This window comes from Natator depressus, chromosome 2 (assembly GCF_965152275.1).
Source record: "Natator depressus isolate rNatDep1 chromosome 2, rNatDep2.hap1, whole genome shotgun sequence".
Lineage (NCBI taxonomy): Eukaryota > Metazoa > Chordata > Testudines > Cheloniidae > Natator > Natator depressus.
The window spans coordinates 166,108,648-166,130,009 of NC_134235.1; the positions used below are offsets into that span (position 1 = coordinate 166,108,648).

At 39.3% G+C, this 21,362-nt stretch overlaps 1 long non-coding RNA gene across 1 annotated transcript in view; it reads right to left on the reverse strand.

Annotated features, from left to right (window-relative positions):
* Positions 1–21,362, reverse strand: part of LOC141981600 (uncharacterized) — a 117,764-nt gene that overhangs the window by 55,362 nt on the left and 41,040 nt on the right. The window contains exons 2-3 of the long non-coding RNA XR_012637850.1: positions 19,767–19,827; positions 18,301–18,418 (exon numbers count right to left, since the gene is read on the reverse strand). This is a non-coding gene — a long non-coding RNA (uncharacterized LOC141981600). The remainder of the gene's footprint in view (positions 1–18,300; positions 18,419–19,766; positions 19,828–21,362) is intronic.

Here is a 21,362-nt window from a genome sequence, read left to right on the forward strand (position 1 = left end):
TCCCTCCGGCATGCTACAGTCGTATTACAATGCTGTATGACAGAGCATGATGGATGAGCCTCAGAGAGTTCAGAGGCTTGGTTCAGATATGCTCAGATGCACATTGGAAGCTTAAAAAAAAATCTTTGATCAAGAAGTTGGACTGATAATACATTTTCTCATAAGATTTCCAGTATATACAAGACAAGAATAAATGGGCTTAAATTGCAGCAAGGGTGGTTTAGGTTGAACATTAGGAAAAACTTCTTAACTGTCAGGATGGTTAAGCACTGGAATAAATTGCCCAGGGCGGTTATGCAATCTCTATCATTGTAGGTTTTTAAGAGCAGGTTAGACAAACACCTGTCAGGGATCATCTACATAATACTTAGTTCTGCCATGAGTGCAGGGGACTGGACTAGATGAGCACTCCAGATCCCTTCCAGTCCGACGAGTCTATGTCCCAGATTTGGATGGACTGAAAATTTCTCAGTTATTGCATTTCATGCGTTAAGTGCTGAGAAATGCAAATTAAATTAATTTGACTTTCAGATATTCAGGTCCAGATTAAGTTTTCCACAAAGGATATTGTCAGGTTTTATGGAATCAAGACCAACTTGTATCATTACATTCTGTTCTTTGAGGCACATGTATAGTTCCTATTGAATTTCAGGGGAAGCGGTCTTGTCCATCAGAAGGTGAAATTGTTATTTCAATGATCTCTCTAAACAGAATGGTAAGAATATGAAAAAATATTTTTAGACTTAAATTATTTGCATCCTTTAATAAGCTGATAATTTAGAATAACTGATCTCTTTGGAAATATTTATCAGGCCAGGTTTTAAGTTAACACTCATGGGAAATTTGTAAAATGATTCAGTTTCCATGAGCATTTAAACCGACCTTCATTTGAACAAAGTATTTGCTAAATAGTATAGGAGTGTTAGTGTCCACTTGGGAGCAAGCTAAGATTGTCTAATTACTTGAGCTAGTAACCTAAACCAGATTTGAGTCCTTGGAGATCAAAGTGACTCAAAGTCACACAATGATTTTTTTAAAGAAATGATTTAAATTGTGAGCAACTATTTTAGGTCACTGTTGGAAAACTAAATTTGAGTTTTTAAATTAAGAATATTATTGGTAATCCCCTCTACAATGCATATTTTTAGTTTGTATTTGTAAAAAAAAAAAGAAAAAAGAAAAAAAGCCTCTAATTGGAAACTTATGCAAATGCTGTGCTCTTTGCTTTTAAAACAGATTTTACTATTTTTGATGGGTAATTAACACTAACAGTTTGATACATTTGTAAAAGATAGCATGTTAAACTTTTAAACTTCCCAGTTGTCCTTTTGTGCTGAGTGTAAATGTGAAATATAAACACACATGAAGCTTCCTTTCATCTCAAAATAAAGAGTATTACTGTTTTTCAAAAGGATCAAGTGTTACTTCATTGCTGATATAATCCAGTTAATTTGCAAGAAATATTGAAAAACAGAACAAACACATAAACCTTAAGATATCATGTACCTCCATCTTTCAAGGTCTAACTATACACGCAGCAAGGGCCAGATGTTGCTTCTATTATTCAGGCAGATAGCCCCACTGAATTTCATCAGAACTACTGCCTAAAGTCAAAGCAGGATTTAGCCTTAAATACACACCGGTAACCTTTGGAGGTTGATCTTAAGGGTGTGTTTATACTTCAATCACAGGGTGTGGTTGCAACCTGATTCTTGACCAATAAGCACCTGTCCCACCTTCCTCTCTCCCATATGCCCACTCCACCCCACATAAGGTAGGTCTACACTGAGATCAGAGGTGTAAGTGCAGCACTTGTAGACATCCCCAAGCTAGCTTTAATCTAATTTGCTTGGGCCCAGTAGCTCTGCAGGTAATTAACCAGGATTCTGGGTGGTATTGTAGGAGTGAAGTTGTGGCTGTACAATCCTGTCCAGGACGCTGAGTGTATACGTGAATGGCTACCATATGCTGCCCCTTGCGTGGCTTCACTGCGATTGTTACTTGAACTAGTTAGATCAAATATCTTATGTGGGGTGGAGTGGGCATGTGGGAGAGAAAAAGAAGGTATAACAGAGAGGTTGGTGCTTATTGGTCAAGCATCAGGTCTGAAATCCTTAACCTCCCAGTTTTCCTGCTGCAGGATACTGAGTAACTCCCACTGACTTCAAAGGAAAGAGAAAAGCAGCAGCAGCTTTTCTGTAGTTTTATGGCAAGATGTTCTACTGCCGTCACTCTTGTCTTTAATATGATTTGAACAAATAATGGATGTCGTCTTCCGATCTCTGAGCATGAAGCTATAAATAAAGTAAGAGTGAGATTCCCCTTCCCCCGCCCTTTTCATGAAGATCAGTTTTAGGGTCTTACTTTTAATACAATCAAAGGATGCGTTCGTATGAAATTATCACAAAAATAGAAGGGGCGGGGAGCAAGGGGTTTTCTAAATCCACATAAGGCATTGGTGTGAAATGTAATTTTTCCACTGCGTTTACAGCAGGCCTGGTGAGAAATAAAACTCATTCTCACTGAATCAGCAGCAGGCATTTCAGAGCTTCTTGATTCAGCTCCAGCAGGTAAATAAGCATTTCTTAGCTAAAACTCTTATGCTGCTACTTTAAGGACCAATGCCTCAATCCTGCAACTGACTCCACACAGGCAATTCTCTGTTCTCAAACTGCATTCAAGAAAATAGGGTTCCATGGAAGCTGAGGAGTTGACATATATAAGGCCAGTTGCAGGATCAGGGTCTAGTTCTCTCTCTTGTGAATTGATTTTTGCTTGCTTGAAGCATAAACGAGCAATACGTTAGAAAATGTAAATTTCAGTTTTTATTTCAACTAGTTGAAATTGCATAGATTCATTATAGATGGATACATTCTTTGCAACACTCATGCAGCTATATTAATTTCAAAGGAGCTGCACAGAGCGTAAGACAGCACAGAATTTGACACAGTGGAATTCCATGGATATAACTGAGGGGAAATTTAGGCTCTCAGTGCTCTCTGTTTTCTTGAAGGGGAGAGGAAGAGGAATTTTGTTTTACTTTGTGCACCTCTTCTATTCTATATATGTTCTTAAACCATCCTCATGGCTGTAGTATCCAAGTGCCTTCCAGTAACACTAAGTGAGATGACTAACATCTGTCACATGGGGTTTGTTTTTCCTCCTAACCTCTCCCTGGGCATGGGATGGGAGAAGGGGAGGGGAACAGTGTGTTCAGTGTAGCGTTTTGTTTTGGTATGTTTTTTAAATACTATGTGTTCATATCAGAGAAAGCAAGGTCAAGGAAATGTGTCTTGCACTTGGAGTGGAAGGTGATGAAGGTTTGTGATGGTCCTTAATTCTTGGGGAAGTTCATTCACAGTCTTATAGCAGCTTCTGTGAATGCTCTATTTCCAGAACAGATGAGCTTCACCCTTGTGGCATATCTCTACTGTGTATACATACAATATATGACAATACTTTTTTTTATTATACATGGAATGTAGTTAAGGTTGCACAGAGTAAATATTTCTAAACTACCATTATGGAAAAAATGGAAATATATTAGATTCATAATTGGACCTTTGGATGAACAGATTATGAATACAAAAGTATCATTGCACCCCCTTCCAATTACATTTTTAGCTGCTCTTGTAGAGTACAACTGTGACAACGGATGGCTTGTGAGCAATGCAATTTGTTCGGGTTGTTGTGTTTGAAACTCTCAGGTTAAAATCTAAACTTTCTTTGTTCCATCTTGGGAGTTTCTCACAATTTTTCAGTTGACATGACGGCTATCAGGTTTGTTCTGTGGAACCTATGGAATCGTAGATGCCATTTTGGATTTGAACTCGAAAAAATGTGTCACTTTGGCCATTATTAAACCTTGAAACGCTTGTGTTGGATTATGGACAGATGTCTCCCACTCTCCAGAAGAAGAGGCAAAAATCAACCACTTCCATGACATCCTCTAAAGCCAACGGAGGGTTCTCTACACATCATCATTTAGCAAGGAAGGGACTTGAAGGTCTGAAGACAGGGATGGGTGGGCCAGGATTACACATCACCCCACACTGGTTTTATGAAGATTCCCAAACCATTTACAAGTATATTTGGCCCACCATGTCCAGTAAACTTCCCCCTGTTGAAAATTCACAGTTCCAAGGAAAGTCTAAAAGTGGACACAGATGACATAGCTAAGGTGTAAGTACCATCTTAAATATAAAGCATTCACCCATATAGGTGTAATGTGAAATACTAGGAATCTAGTTCAAGCATCTCAGCTGCCTTCCTAAAATTCTATTTCCACTCACCCTATAACAAAGGACACAGATTAGCATCAGTACACATCTTATATTTTTCTCATTGTGTTTCCATTCCCCACTCAGATTCCCTATGTCGTGGGATGTAAATTTTACTGCTCTTGTTATATTTCCACTAATGTCCTTCAAAGAACTGGACAGCATTTAAATCACTCAGAGAAAGGGTAACAGACTGTGGTTTTTTTAGGCTCTCCTGTGAGTTTGGAATGGTGTCCAGAAGCACTGCCCTAGTAGGAGCTACAACAGGCATTGTCCTCAGTCACAGAAGAAGGCAGAAGGCACCGTTACTCTGCAACTCTTCCAAATGTATTTTTGAAAGTCACTGGGACTACTCACATTTCTAAAGATACCCACATGCTAATGTATTTTGTTGAACTGGGGTCTTAATGTATTTGACTGTGCTGGTGTTATAGGTACCCTAGCTGTGGATGGCATAACAAGGTAGCCATTTACACAAAGCAGAAATATCAGAGATTTGGGCTGACTGTAGTAAAAATATATTCATAATATTTTTACAAAGCATGTAGACCAAAATTTTTTGCATAGCAATAACCCCAGTCTTCACAATAATAAAATGCGGCCAAGACTTATATTTATACCACATCACTCAATGAGGCAATAGTGACTGACAAATGATTGCCACATTTTTCTTTTCTGGGGGGTGCTAAAATCTCCTTCTACTCTTCTCTATTGTTCAAAGTACCATTGTTGAGTTCTCTATCTAATTTAGGGCTCAGTCCAATCAAGTGACTTGACTGCATTGTTGGACTGAGTCTTAAAATTGTAAGATCTTCTGGGCAATGACCTTAATTTTTATATGGGTAAAACCCCATGTACACCAATGGTGTAATACAAATGCCTATAAAAACCTCGTCAACAGTTAGGCAGCTGCTATGCCAAGCTAGTGTTATCATGTTGACCAATATTGTCTCATTATTTCCTAGTGTCCGCTCCCCAAGTCTGTGTGTAAATACCTGTTGTCTCGTTTTACCCTTAGATTCATACATTCCAGGGCCAAAAGAGACCACAGTGATCATATAATCTGACTTCCTGAATAACACAGGACATAGCACTTACCCAAAATAATTCATTTTTTTACTACAGTGTATCTTTCAGAAAAAAAAAATCTTGATTTAAAATTGGGAGTGATAGCTCATCTACCACAATCATTGGTAAATTGTTCCAACAGTTAATTACTCTCACTGTTAAAAATGTACACCTTATTTCCTATCTGAATTTGTCTAATTTCAACTTCCAGTCATTGGATCTTGTTATACCTTTGTCTGCTGGATTGAAGAGTTCATTATTAAATATTTTTTTTCTCAAGTAGGTACTTACAGACTGTGATCAGATCACCCCTAAACCTTCTCTTTGTTAAAACAGACTGAGCTGCTTAAGTCTATCACCATATGGCATGTTTTTCAATCCTTTAATCATTCTTGTGACTTTTCTCAGAACCCTCTCCAATTTTTCAACATCCTTCTTGAATTATGGACACCAGAACTGGACACAGTATTCTGGCATCAGTGACACCAGTGCTAAATGCAGAGGTAAAATATCATCTATGCTCCTAGTCAAGATCCTGTTTATGATTATTGACCAGGACCCCCAAGTCTTTTTCAAAGTCACTGCTTCTTAGGATAGAGTCCCCCATCCTGTAAGTATGGCCTAAATTCTTTGTTCCTAGAGGTTTCAGAGTAACAGCCGTGTTAGTCTGTATTCGCAAAAAGAAAAGGATTACTTGTGGCACCTTAGAGACTAACCAATTTATTTGAGCATAAGCTTTCATGAGCTACAGCTCACTTCATCGGATGCATACTGTGGAAAGTACAGAAGATCTTTTTATACACACAAACCATGAAAAAATGGGTGTTTACCACTACAAAAGGTTTTCTCTCCCCCCTCCGCACTCTCCTGCTGGTAATAGCTTATCTAAAGTGATCACTCTCCTTACAATGTGTATGATAATCAAGGTGGGCCATTTCCAGCACAAATCCAGGTTTTCTTCTCTCCCCGCTTTTTCTTTTAGAAAGCGGGCGGGTGCGGGGGGGGGGGGGGGAGGAAACCTGGATTTGTGCTGGAAATGGCCCACCTTGATTATCATACACATTGTAAGAAGAGTGATCACTTTAGATAAGCTATTACCAACAGAAGAGTGGGTTTGTGGGGGGAGGGGGGGGGAGAAAACCTAGATTTGTGCTGGAAATGGCCCAACTTGATTATCATACATATTGTAAGGAGAGTGATCACTTTAGATAAGCTATTACCAGCAGGAGAGTGCGGAGGGGGGAGAGAAAACCTTTTGTAGTGGTAAACACCCATTTTTTCATGGTTTGTGTGTATAAAAAGATCTTCTGTACTTTCCACAGTACGCATCTGATGAAGTGAGCTGTAGCTCACGAAAGCTTATGCTCAAATAAATTGGTTAGTCTCTAAGGTGCCACAAGTACTCCTTTTCTTTTTGTTCCTAGAGGTATACATTTACATTTGGCCATACTAAACATGTTATTTGCTTATGCCCAGCTTACCATGAGATTTTCTTACCAAGATTGTAGTCTCTTTGTGGCATGGACCATTTTTTTTGTTCTGTGTCTTCACAGCTATGTTAAGTGTCTACCCCACCCAAAGCCTGACTACACAGAAAGGGCCAACTGAGCCCATGATAGGCTGCATCTGAAGGGAAGTCAGGGCTGATAGCTCTAAATGATGATAAACCCAGTTAGGCTGGGGCCAGATGAGTTGGTATAAAACCAGGAAGTGATGAATGAAAAGGGGATGCAGGAAGTCACTCCTTAAAGAGGAGGGGAGTTGAGAAGAGACAAGGATGGGATCTGGAAAAGAGTAAGCCTTGGGATCCTGCCTGGGAATACAGACACTGGCAAGAATCTAAGAGGGGGTGAAATAGCCACAGGGAGCAGACGAAGCTCCAGTGGTAACCCAGAGGGGGCCAGAGCTAGAGAAGAAAGGTAGGAAGGATCCCAAAGAAACAGCAACAGGGTCTGGGATTGCATAGACCATGGTTGATAGACATAGGGTTCCTGGACTGGAAGCTGGAGTTGGGGGCGGGCCCAGGTTCCCCTACCAGCCACCGGGGAAGTGACACAATTGGGGCAGTGGATTGGTAGATTGCATGAGATAGTTCATACAGCGGGATTTTGATACCCCTGAAAGGAAAAATGACACTGAGCTGGCTGAAGGGCCATGCCACAAAGAGGGAGTAACCTGAGTCTGGAGAGAGAGAAAGAGACCCTGGGGTGAGCAACTGATAGAGGGGTGTCAGACCAGTTGAAAGCTAATCTCCAGATGAGCAACAAGGAGGCACCCCAGTGGTGAGTGTACCCCATGACAATGGTGCCTAACATAATGGGGGCCTAGTCCATCACTCTGACTCTTAGGCACTACTACAACACATAATAATAATAATTAATAAAGTCTTTCAAAATTAGTCTATCTACAGAAGAAGGGTTTTTGGCAAGTCTCTATGCTAAAGACTAATACATTAACAATGAGTTATGAGTGAAGCTGGTAATTTATAAAGTCTACCAGAGTCAGTGTTTTAAGGTAACCAAATAGTTACAGTTGAACTCAAATCATCTCTAGTGTAGCCAGATAAATAGTAACGTTCTTAAAGAAAAGGGCTGTCTGCTCATAAATTGTCACTGATGGTTTTGCAGAGTGGAGAACTGTGCAATTTCGAATTTATTTAAGCAGTGTACAATTGGGCAAAGCTATATTTAGCACAGTTGAAAATGTAGCGAAGTTGGTGAGGAATCATTTGACATAAATAGAAGTAGGAATCACAGCTACAGATGGTTGCAGTTGTAAACACAGCAGAGACCATAAATTACACTCCAAATAAAGAGGCTTTGTAGAACACATCTAGATAACTATAGAAGCTGAGACACAAAGCACTGAATAGTGGGCTTAACTGCAGACCCTGGAGTGCTCCCTGTATGACCTCTGATAACCTCGTTTCTAGTCTGATACCCTTTTTCATCTCTACAATGCTTCATGCAAGGCTGCCCAAGTAGGCTTGCAGCGTTCAGCTGATTAAGTAAATCATAGTGTACAGATCGCTGCAGCTGGTTTCCTCAGCCACCTGCCCTACTTAAGGCTTATCAATTTATAAAGAAGAGGGAGAAATAAACACAAGATGAAAAAAAGAGGTGTCTAGAGGCACTGAGTTCTAACTTCCCAAGTGACCGCGAGTTTGTGTGGGTCTATTTCTTTCATTCTAATACACACCTGTTGAAAAAGAAAGACAACTCAGCATGGTAATGTAGAAACATTAATCTCACACACTGGATGTAAAGCATCAATTCAGGAAAGCATTTAGGCCTATGCTTAAGTCCATCCCTGTTCAGTAAAGTTATATACCTACCTGCTTTGCTGAATAGGAGCGGGGCTGCTGAATTAAGGCCTTTCCTCAAGATGCCCTAAGAGAGTCTTTGATCCCAGTTTTGTTTCTCCATCTCACAAGAAAAGCAGCACATAAAGATGCATGACTGTCTAGTTTTGCCTTAAGGAAACAAGTAAACATCATTTAAAGAGTCTTGTGCACTTCCAGCACCAAGGGAAATGGATTGTATTTCATACAAATCACTTCCAGCAATCTTTAATGCTTTCATATCAACCTGGAGAAAGCTACAGAGCTTGTGGGAATGGCCACAGTTATGGCCGCTATTCCTAGAAGGGATGAGGTGCACATAGGGTTCCCTAAATCCAAAGCTGTCTGCGAGGTGGTATCAGGAAATCAACCAAGGAAGATGCAGCACCTCCATCTGCTATGTGGTTGGCACAAATCACACCATATAAAGTGCTTTTACTTAAAGCACTCACTTTATTAGTCTCCAGCACTCTCACCAGAATGCTCAAAGTCTCGGCTTTATTTAGTCTCAAGCACATACAAACACAACGGGCTATAGAGCACCCCCAAACAATAGTTACTCATGGTCTGGAGTGGTCAAATGACCAGGTTCAAGTGGCCAGCTATCTGCTTGTTGCTGGGGATTCCAAGAGATTAATTGATCTTCGACTATTAGTGGTAGATATGCCCAATGGCCTGTGATGGGATGTTAGATGGGGTGGGATCTGAGTTATCACAGAGAATTCTTTCCTGGGTGTCTGACTGGTGAGTCTTGCCCACATGGTTTAGCTGATCGCCATATTTGGTGTCGGGAAGGAATTTTCTGCCACGGCAGATTGGCAGAGGCCCTGGGTTTTTTTTGCCTTCCTCTGCAGTGTGGGGCACGGGTCACTTGCTGGAGGATTCTCCGCACCTTGAAGTCTTTAAACCAAGATTTGAGGACTTCAATAGCTCAGACATAAGTTAGGGGGTTGTTACAGGAGTTGGTGGGTAAGATTCTGTGGCCTGCGTTGTGCAGGAGGTCAGACTAGATGATCATAATGGTCCCTTCTGACCTTAAAATCTATGATTCTATATCCAAAAGGGCAAATCAAAATTCCTCAGTCCCCTCTACCCCTTATACGTTCGTAACTGCTACAATTACATTGACATGTCCATCAAACAAAAACCAGTAAACAAGCACTTTTAAGCTGTTAGTTATGCAGATGTGTTTTTGCAAAGTTTGCAGTCTCTTGGACCCTCACACACACACACCCCCCTCAGAAGTCAAATATAGATCAACTTCCTGTTTTTTCACAGATGCTTACCCCAGCATATCAGGGAGGATGCAGTCAGGCCCACTCCTCGCGATCACCCCTCCCTGCCAGCTTTGCCTTAGTTATGCTAAGGCTGGTGCAAAGGCCTTACAACAGGTGCTACTCTTGGCAATAAGCAAAATCATCAATATTCCAGTCCAATCACTGGAAGTGGCTTGGGCACCGGGGTGGTTGCTAAAAAATGCCCCTCATCACACACATCCTTTTTCATTATTTTGTCGTCTTTGATCATGTGTTTGGGGTTTTTCTTTAGTGTTTCTAGCCTGGTTGTGAACAAAACTTTCTAAAAGTAAAACCATGTAGTGCTGAAAATGTGCAACAGCAGAGCCATGAACTTCCCTGTTCATTCCAATCAATGCTCAGGCCTAATTATGATAATATATATATCAACATTGTGAGCATTCTCTAATAACGTGATGGGGGATATTCCAAAAGGCACAAAAGGGCAGTTAAGCACCCGACACTCATTAATGGAAGTTAAGTGCCTATCTGCCCTTTGTGGCTCTGGAAATCAGCCCATATCAGATATATCCAGTTTGAGTGGGTATTTCACTCAATTGAAAGGATCTCCTTCATGAATAAATAACAAGTGGTTTAGTAATGCTATTGGCATACTGGGCCCTCCACATTTACCATTGTCCTTCTCCATCAAATCCATCCTTAACATCCATCGTTTATGGCCTCTTCTCTTCACATCTTTAATTATTCAATCATCTTTAAGGTGATCAGGGGACTTTGAAAAATAGGAACATTGGATGTGGGATGTCTCTGAGGAAAGGAACATGTTATGTATGCTTGTAAAGTGACATTTATATTAGGTGGCTATATAAATGTTCTGAATTAATAATAATAATAAACATCAGGTAAGGCTCAATAGACTAATACCTAAATTCACTAAAGCCATTGGTTCATATTTCATTCATCAGGAAGTCTCCTGCCAAGTATCACATTATATTTCTTCATTTAGAATGCCCATCACTCTCCTGCAACCCTGCTAAAGCCTCACATATTATTGGGGTTGCAGGGAGTCAGGAAGGCTTCCAGCACAAATCCTCTTCCACCCACTACATGCCACGGTGACGGCTGTTCCCACTTGAGAGCAGATGGCAGGACTAAGCCAGAACTAGTTGTCTTGCTTGCTCACCTCCAAACTTTCAGCAGTAGTAGCATCAATGTCTCACTTAGCTAGAGGAAAATAGCCAGGACTGTGGGATGGGATGCGGAGAGACAGCAGTCTCTGTGTGTGGAGAGGGCTCAATGGAGAAAATAGACAATTCAAGTGGGGAAAGAGATAAACAGGTTTTGGGAGGACAAGGGACTGAAGACACTGAAAATGGAGGGGAGCAATGGGGAAGAGAGTCATGACTGGGTATGGGGGAGAAGTCAAAAAATGGGATGAGAAAAGAAAGGATAGGGATTGGGAATGTTATCTTGCTTGACTACAGAGGGTGCATTGTAAAGATGTTTGTCCCCAAGACATATAAAAGCACAGGTGAGTGTACCATGGAGCAGAAGAGAGAGGTGCAGGCAAGACAGAGGTGAGGACTGGAGCTGGGCTCTGTATAATTTTCATCAGCCTTGGTGGTCTTGTTGGACACATCCTAAAAGCCATCACTTTGACTGGTGTCCTTGATGGCCATATCAGCAAAGAGGCCAAGGACTGGATGTGCCTATCTCATCCCTAAAGATACTCCATTCAGATCAGGGTTGAAGCACATATCAGTGGAATAGTGTGGAGAAAAAATGTGTACTGCAGCAGTCCCGTGCTAAGCCTCTTTTAGGGGGTAGGGAGATAACTTCAATATTCAGAACTGTCAGTTGAACAACTTCTTGGAGTGTCATCCTCAGGTGGTGTACGTCAGTGCAACTCTATTGACTTCAGGGGAGCTATGCTGACTGCCATCATACCAAGATCTGGTCCTACATTCATTTCTGTGTGGGGATGAATAACCTCCTTAAAATATTTCACTGAGCCTTTATTATGATGATGAATCTACATCAATTCCCAGTGCTGGGAAATGATTCTCTCTCTCTCTCTCTCACACACTCTCTCTCTCTCTCTCTCTCTCCCCCCCCCTTAATGCAAGGGGGAATAGATTTTTAGGGCCCAACTCTCTCTCTCCCCCACCCCCCTTAATGCAAGGGGAAATAGATTTGTAGGGCCCAAATGTAATCACCTTGCTCACAGGAGAAATCCAATTGACTTCAAGTAAGGTGATCACAGTTTCACCCCCTTCCTCCCTTACTCATTTTCTCCTCAGTGTAAGCTCTTTGGGGCTGGGGCTGTCTTTTTGTTCTGTGAGCATAAACTACTTAGCAGGAGGAGATCCTGGTCCATGAGTGGGGCTCCTATGTGCTATGGGCTTGTAAATAATAATAATTTAGCATAAGGCTTTTTCTCCCCTTTTGTTTTGACAAGACAAGACATGAAGGGGCAGGTCCTCAAATGGTGTAAATTGTCAGAGCTCAGCTGAGGATCTGCCTAAAGGATTACCCCCAGTCAGCCTGCCTTCAATCGGCTTTTCTCCTTTCACCCCTCCTTTCTCCTCTCTTCTTAACAAGCTACACTGTGTTTCTTTAACCAGCCTCCAAAATGGGGAGTCAAAAATTAGGCTTACAATAACCAGACAGGATTGAGTGATGCACTGAAAATGGCTATGGTGGGAAAAGGAGGAAGAACACATCTAAAGAAAGACCAAGAAAGGTTGACAAACAAAACCACCTATCCCCCAAAATTTGATCAGCAGCCTTGTTTTGCATCACCTCAAAAACATAGCTTGCTTTTTGCCTTGGCATTTGGCTGCTTATGTGAACATGAAAATCAAACTTATACAAAATACATTTGACTGTAGTGATTCAAGTCTGATCATTCAGACGACGTTTACAATAAATGCTGATGAAGATACATATCCTAGAGGCAAATTCACCAGTAACACCCATTTTAGCTTGAAAAGCTATTTTGTGACATACTGTGCTGTATACCTGACTAATCCCAGGGGCTGAATAATTCATGTCCATTATAAAATGGACCCTTTCAAATTCCCAGAGTTTTGCACAGGCATCAGCCATCACAGCAGCTTTAGAGATCATTTTGCTAAACTAGAAATAATTTGGTGTCCTGTTTTAAAAGTATGGTATTTTCATTTGTATCACAGTGGTAATGACTCCTTCTATTGAAACCTATTATTACATCTCAAGAGCCTTCCAAGATAAACCGAAGAAATGCTGGAAATAACTAACTTAATTGGTCAAAGGGGGAAGGTTTTCAGTCATTTCAACTTCATCTCTGCAGCACTAAAAATGTATGTATTCATCCTGCAGCAATGAACCGCAAGGTATTAACCAGAGGACTGCTAATCCTACCACTTAGAGAGTTTGTGGGCATCCATCAGTAATATTATTCTTCAATTGGAAGCGGTGATAGATGGAGATAAATTAGCATAAGTAAAATGAATACAGATAATTGCAAGGCGAAAAATAGATTAATTTAAAATTCCTTTGCTTAGCATGAGAGACTCAGAGAAATTAGATCTAGAAAAGACCTGTTAGATCATGCAATTCATTTTCCTTCTGTGAAGTATATTCTCAAACGATTTGTCCAGCCAAGTTTTTAATGACGCAAACGGTGAGACTTCTACCCCACCACAATCTTCTCATTTGGAAATATTTCCTAATCTTGTACCTAAATTATTTTTAGCTTGATTTTGTCCCGTTACTCCTGCTTGTACCCCTGTCTACCAGCCTTAGAAATCTTCTCCTTTCCTGGGGCCAGATTGTGGTAGCCTCACCCATGCTGAATAGCACCTCACTTCACATGCAGTAACTCTGAAATAAATAATGCTACTCCTGGGGTAAGCCACAACTCCATGTTCGTAAGGGTGGTAGAATCTGTCTCCCGGATGTTCACACAGACTGCAAACACCTGCCGAGATTTATCTCATCTCTCTCGGTTCCCTCAATCATTGTTCAGCCAAGCTATAATCACTTCTTTTCATCTTTCCATATAAGATCGCTCAGTCCCTTCAAAATTTAAATGTCATTAATACAAAACACAGTATAGAACACATTATTTTGAGGTAAACATTTTAAAAACAAACAGGAGGTAGGATTTTCAGTGTTAGGCCAATGCGCAGTGCTTTTCAGAATCCTACCCTAGCTGTTAAAAACTGCAACAAAGGAAAAAGCTATACCTCCTGGGTTAAGTACCTACCAACCCCTCTGCTTCCCATCGTCTCATTTTTTCTGCTCCTGATATAATTTAAAGTACAGGGATACTAGCTGACAATAACACTCTGCACTTACAGGACTGATGCACCTCTTATATTGTATATAAAAAATAAATAATTTAAAAAATCCCCCCAAAAATTCAGCCAGTGGCAGACACTTTCCAGGGAAAATTTTAGCCTAGATAGTTAAAATTCTGACAAAATTATAAGCAACAGAAAACAGGATCTTATAATGGGACCTGTCGGTCAACCCTAATAATAAATGGAACTACCAGTCCCACCTATAATACAACGTTATTATGGATATCCTTGCTAATGTGGAGTAATTACATGAATATGGGCAATATTTGATATTTACATCCACAAAGCAGTCAAATCAATAGGGCTGTAAAGAAGGTATATGATTTAATTGTCTAAAGAATATCATGAACATCAGAATAATATCTGCTGGTTTTTATGCAACCCAAATCACTGACCAAGCTCTGTGCTAAGTTTTATTTTAATTTGAAATCAGTCAATAAGTTTTCCAGACATAGCAGTTGATATATCACATCAGCCTGCAAATAATCTGCTACATCTGGCAAAGATGGCTTTGACTGAGAATTAAATGTCATTTCCTATTAATGTATTTCCTATTAATGTATCTGTTGTGACTCAGATTAATAATGCACCATAGTGGTCACGAAACATATTCATTAAAGCTTTTGTTCAGTTGATTAGTTGAAAGCCTGTTTTGACTTCTTAATTATCATCACTAAAGAGTTTTGGTAAGAATAAAGTAACGTACAGTTAATGTCTCCTGCGTTCAGTTGCCTAGCAGTATTGTTATGTGCTGGTAGCACACTCAATTCTTAGGCAAGTTTGATGGTATTAACATTTTTTTCCTATGAATACATTTTTCCTTCAAATATCATGTTTCCTTTTAGCAGGCATATCTGAACATGTATTCTGATCCAAAACAAATGTAGCTGTAGATTTTATGCTGTTGGACAACTGTTCTCTCAGAACTGGATTCAGGCTACTTATAGTTCAGAATAGTCTTTAAGGGTATTCCTCTAGCCGTGGATCCAAACTACTCACAGCCTGTCTCAAACTCAGCTGGAAGGACTCCCTGTGATATGGGAAGGTTAAAGGAAAACCCTGAAGGAAAAATACTTTTAACATTCTCTACCATCCTTACAACCACTTGGCCACCCACCTACATAACAGAGGTTGGCTCACTGATAATCCTGTCTTCATCAGGATGCAGGTTTTACCAAACTTGAGAGGCAGAAACGTGTAAAAAAAAAAAAATGCGTGGGAGCACAGTTGGTACCTAGGTTCTAATGGTCCCATTAAACCCTTAAAACCTACAACCTCTCAAACAGTAGTGTGCAGCTAGTCCTCTGTCATTATTTCTCCTTGGCAATAGGGATCTTAACAGACCTTTAGAGAATTCACCTCTTAGCTCTTCTGTGTTGTACACTCCACCATTGTTCTCTCTTGGTATTTGTGGCTGGATTGATATTCTGTAATATGAAGTCTTCCAGTTAACACTCTCTGTGGTTCTTTGATAAGTTTCTGGAAGCTTGGTTTCACTTTCATCATGATTTTCCAAGCTGTTACCTCAACTCACTGAAAAACTCCTATTCAATGTTTCATTTTTATTTGCTCATTTTGCCCTCAGAGACTAAAAATGAAGATATTTTGACAAACTGGGTGAGGCCAGCTGGTTTAAACATTGACTGATGTATCAAAGCTCAAAGCTAACAGGTCAAATGGGTAGGAATAGCAACTGGTGATAATAAGGGCTCCATGGCCCTTATTCTGAAAAGAACTTATACACATGAGGAAGAAAGTAAATAGCTCCACTGACTTCAGTAGGAGTGGTCACAAAGTTATACATGTGCTTAAGTACTTTATAGAATTGGGGGTCTATCTGAGCTGCATCTGTTTTCACTGGTCACTATCCAAGCAAATCTAGATAGGCTCACTCAGGCTCAATTGTTAGAAATAGCAAGACTGGATTTGATTTATGCAACACCTCTATTAAACAGTGTATACTTTCTTTTAACTGAAAATGGGTATGCTAATCCAGTGTGATAAAACACTCTGGATGTTGATACAAAGGGAGAATTTAGGCTTATTCCATACCTTTAAAAATGAGCCAACTTATTTAAATTAAGCAGCATTTCTTCAGAATTTTTAATTAATATATTGAGCAATATTTTTATTTTAGAAAACCCGATTTAATTCTTTGATTTGTGGTTCACCAAAAATATACATTATGTATTCCTATTTATATCCCATTCTCTACAGTACTCCTGGGGGAATTCTGCACTGGTGCAGAACTCACGTTATCTGCAGATTTCTTTGCTTCCTCACAGAAAAATGACTTCTCAGGGGAAGCAAAGAGAAGCTGCAAGAGTGGTCACTCGCTCCTCCCCAGCAGCCTGGAGCAGCTGGTGGAGATGTAAATCAGCATGGGGAGGGGGATGCGAGCGAGTGAAGGAGAGAGACTCTGTCCCTCTGATTCACTATTCAATGCACCTGGGGTGGAGGGGCAGGACTTCAAGGTGTTTGGGGGTAAGGGTGTGAAAGGCTCTGTCCCTTCAGGCAGAGAATAGTGTAGCAGCCTGCCTGCTTAACTGTTCCCATTGTGGTTGCTGAATGGTTCCCATTCTTAGTGATCATAAAACAGATATAAAAGTTTTAAGGCTCCTTTATATTGCCAGAGTGTTGTAAAGGAGACTTATTCTAAACAACAGTATGGACTTACAAATGCTTATGGTGCTTTAGTGATTAGAACTGGTCTAAATTTTTTTACTGAAAAATTTCCCTATTGAAATATGCTCCACGAACTGTTTACTACTGACCTTTCTGAGATGGTCAGTAGCCAATAAAAATTGTGAGTTTGATTCCCCAGCCCTCACTTGCTCTTCCGTTGCCTATGTTGTAAAACTGAACATATGGCTGCATATATTTAGTGACCAATTTCTTGAAACAAAGAGTCAAACCTAGCTACATTATTATTAGACAAAAAGAGAGTGTAGGCATTTCCTTCAATGCTCCCCACTCCCATTCTCCATCCATTGTATTGTAGTTTCAATAAATTACCAAATTAATTGAAACTGGTGTGATTATATTACATTATTTTCACAAATAAAATATGCATAAATTGAAAATACTGTGCACAGAATTTTTAATTTTTTTTTAGTTCAGAATTCAAGTTTTTGGCACAGAATTCCCCCCAGGAGTACTAAATCGCAAGAGAACTGGCAAATGGAGAGATGTGGCAGAACAGTTTTTAAATGACAGCTGTGACACTATTGTTTTGAGCTGAAAAGCATAAAGGAGAAAAACACTCCTGTTATAGATGTGGTACATTTGAAATTATGGAATAAATTAGATTAGCAAATCTGAAATGAAGACTGTGCCAGCCTGTTATGGGACCCCCAAAATTCACTTCATCCATGAAGCCCTATCCCCCTCTCAGTTTAAAACTACCACCAAAAATGTGGTCTCAGACCTCTAGACTTCACACAGTATTTTTATCCAATTGTTGTCTTATTGTTTGATCATTAGCTAATCAGTGCAAAAAGACTGTGCCTATTTATGTGTCTTGTATAGCACCAAATTGGGACCTATCAGATAATAAATAATGATGTAATTAAGATGTAAAATTTCTGTGGTGAGTGGTTAGCATCTACTATGGAATATGAAAAACAGAAAAGTTCAATAGTAGCTTATTGAGCCAAATTCTGTGCTGGTGTAGCTCCAGTTAATGAAATTACACTAGCAGGGAATTTGCTTGTAAGCTCTTTGGGTCAGAGATTTTTTTTTTTTGTTCTGTGTTTGTATAGTGTGTAGCACAACGAGCTACTGGTCTAGGCAATACTGCAGTACTAATAAATAAGCAAAAATAGATTTAGTATTGCTATTTTCCTTTAAGAAAGAGAGGGGAAATGATAATATCTGTGTTCTGTAAAAACAGTTGCAATTGTACTACTTTGTCAAATCTTTAAAGACTTTATGCTTTTTTCAACAGTGTTTCACTCTCTAGTTGACAAGAGTGTGTATGCTTTGGGAATGGATGTATTTTTAATACCTACCTTTTTTCTTTTCTAATGTTATCAGGTAGCGTGTCTGTGTATTTTGCACAAATATTTTCAATCTCCTCCATACCTTTATAACAGAGCTGTGCAAATAATTGATTTTTCAGTTCAGTGGCTGTACAAAGAAAAACAAAAACAAAAAAACACAAGTCATTTCAGGTTGACCCAAAACAATTTTATTTTGAATTTTTTGGTGAACTGAAGGGTAGAAAACATTGTTTGAAATAGAACAAAATGCTTCATTTGATCTGAAAAAAAATCCATTTAATTTGAGCTTTTTTCATCTTTTATTTGTTGTTAATACAGTTGAAGTACATATCCAACTGATAAGTCACTTCATACTGAAAAATCAAAAGGTTACATTTAGAAAATGTCAAAACAAAATTTTGATTTTTTTCAGATTTTTTTTTAAAGCCAGAACAATTCAGGGAATTCTACATGTATTTGTGAAATCTTTCAGTTGATACAAATCTATAGTTCTCGGGGCGGGGGGGAGGGGAGGAGACGAGACTTTGAGCTGAAACATTTCTCCCAGCTCTATTCTAGAACTTCACCACACTTTAAATTCCTTTTCTCCATAAAGCACTTAGACCTTTCTTCTGGAATGCCAATAGACATATTTCTAGATACCTTGGAAAAAGAGCAGGAAACAACATTTTTAGAGATTTTTTTCCTTGTTTTTTGTTTTGCTTGGTTTTTATTCAAAAGTTTATCCAACTTTGCAAAATTTAACAAAAAACTTGTGGGAGAGGAATCTGTCAAAGTTTTTCCTGATTTTTTCCCCAAATTTGAATCACTCAAAGAATGATTGGGATTCTGAAGTTCATGGACAAGGATCCACTGGCATTAATAGCATTATGTTGTAGGATATTTCACATATTACGGTCTAACTCAGAATGTTTCTGAAGAAAAGGAATAACCAAGTGATCTTCTCAGAGAGCAAAAGATTCTGGAAGTGAGCCACTGGCTAGGTAAATAGTGTACGTGGAAGTTTTCGTTTTGTGGAACATTGGTTCACCTTCTTTGGAGAGAGGGGGCTGTACAGTGTGGATGGCTTCCATCTCAGTAGATGGGGAAACAATCTTTTCAGGGACAGCCTGGCTAGGGTAGTCAGAAAGGCATGAAATAAATATCAAAAGGGGAGGGTAAAAAGAGGGAAGCTGTGAGCACTCATTTAACACAAAATTGAGATATTGAGAACAAAGATAATCAAGAAACTAGAGGACATGACGACAATAAATTATTTAATTGCCTGTACACCAGTGCTAGGTGACTGGGTAACAAACAAGTGGAATTGGAATTGCTAATTGATTAGCATAAATTCAAACTAGTTGGTATTATTGAAACCTGGTGGGATGATTTGCATGACTGGAATGTTAGAATCTATGGTTTAATCTATTTAGGAAGGATTGAGTAGGCACAAGAGGAGGAGGAGTGGAGCTCTATGTCAAAGATGGCATTACCTGCTTCCGAGTCACTGACAACTGAGAAGAAAATTATCTTGAATGTTTATGGATCAATGTCCTAACAGAGAAAGCCAAAAAGACAAAGTATTAGTTGATGCCTGCTGCAGAGCGCCAAATCACACTAGGGAACAGGATGACTGGCTCCTTAAGCACATACCTATAATGTGTAAGAAAAAAAGCTTCATGAGCATGGGGAGTCTTCAGTCTGAGTGACATATGCCGGAGGTCTCATGCTGCCAGCACTAGAAACACCCTCTGAATTTCTAGATATTAGAGATGACAATTTCCTAATTCAAGAAGTGGGCATCCAACATTGAAAATTTTGTTTTAGACCTCATCTTGCCAGATAAGTAAAGTTTATCACAGAACTAAAACTTAATGATAGCTTAGGTGCAAGTGATCAGGACTTGATCATATTTGTTACTCGCAAACTGAAAAAAGACCAAAACCTGTAATCTATATACTAGTATTTTAAAGGGACCATATTCATTAAGTGGGAAACAATTATGAGCCAAATTAGTTGGGAGGTAGAATTCAAACAGAAAAAAATATGAATAATAATTGGAAATTCTTTTGAGAAGATGTTACTAGATGCCTAAAAAGCCACAATCAAGAAAGAAGGTTGTACTGGTTAATGCCCCCCCCCACTGTCATTTAGAGGGGAAGTGAAGGCAACCTGATAGGGAAGCTAAAGGACACAAGGAGAAATCTTATGGATAGCAGAGTTAAGGCCAATAAGAAGGGTTTTTGAAGTATATTAGAACATAAAGAACATAAACAATGGTATTGGTCTATAACTAGTTGGAAATGCTAGAAATGTCAATAATAAAGCAGAAAAGATGGGAGTGTTCAAAAATATTTCAGTTCTGCATAAGGAAAAAAGAAGAGATCGTGTACTCATATCATGATGATGATGAAGAAACACTTTCCATTCCAGTAGTAACTCAGGATAATGTTAAACAGCAGTTACTAAAATTAGACATGTTTTAAATTAGCAGGTCTGGACAACTTGCACCCAAGAGTTTAGAAAACTGGCTGAGGAGCTCGCTGGAAAATTAATGTTGATAATCAGTAACTCTTGGAACATCTGGGAAGTTCCAGAAGACTGGAAGAAAGCTAACATTATGCCACTATTTAAAAAGGGTAAATGGGATGACCTAGGCAATTATAGGTCTGTCAGCCTGACATTGAACCCAGACAAGATAATGGAATGGCTGATATGAGACTCAATTAATAAAGAATTAAGGGATGATAATATAATTAATGCCAATTAACATTGGTTTATGGAAAATAGATCCTGTCAAACTATTTTTTTTTACAAGATTACAAGTTTGGTTGATAAAGGCAACAGTGTTGATGTAATAGATTTCTGTAAGGCATTTGACTTGTTACCACAGGATATTTTGATTTAAAAACTACAAAGCGTAACATGGCAAACAATGGGTCTCAAAATATAACTGTAAATAGCGAATCCTGATTGAATGGTGATCCCTGATTACATAAACAGGGGAATCTATAGTAGAAGTAGGGCAGTTATATTACATCTGTATTTCAAACTGGTGCTACTGCTGCTAGAATACTCTATTCAGTTCT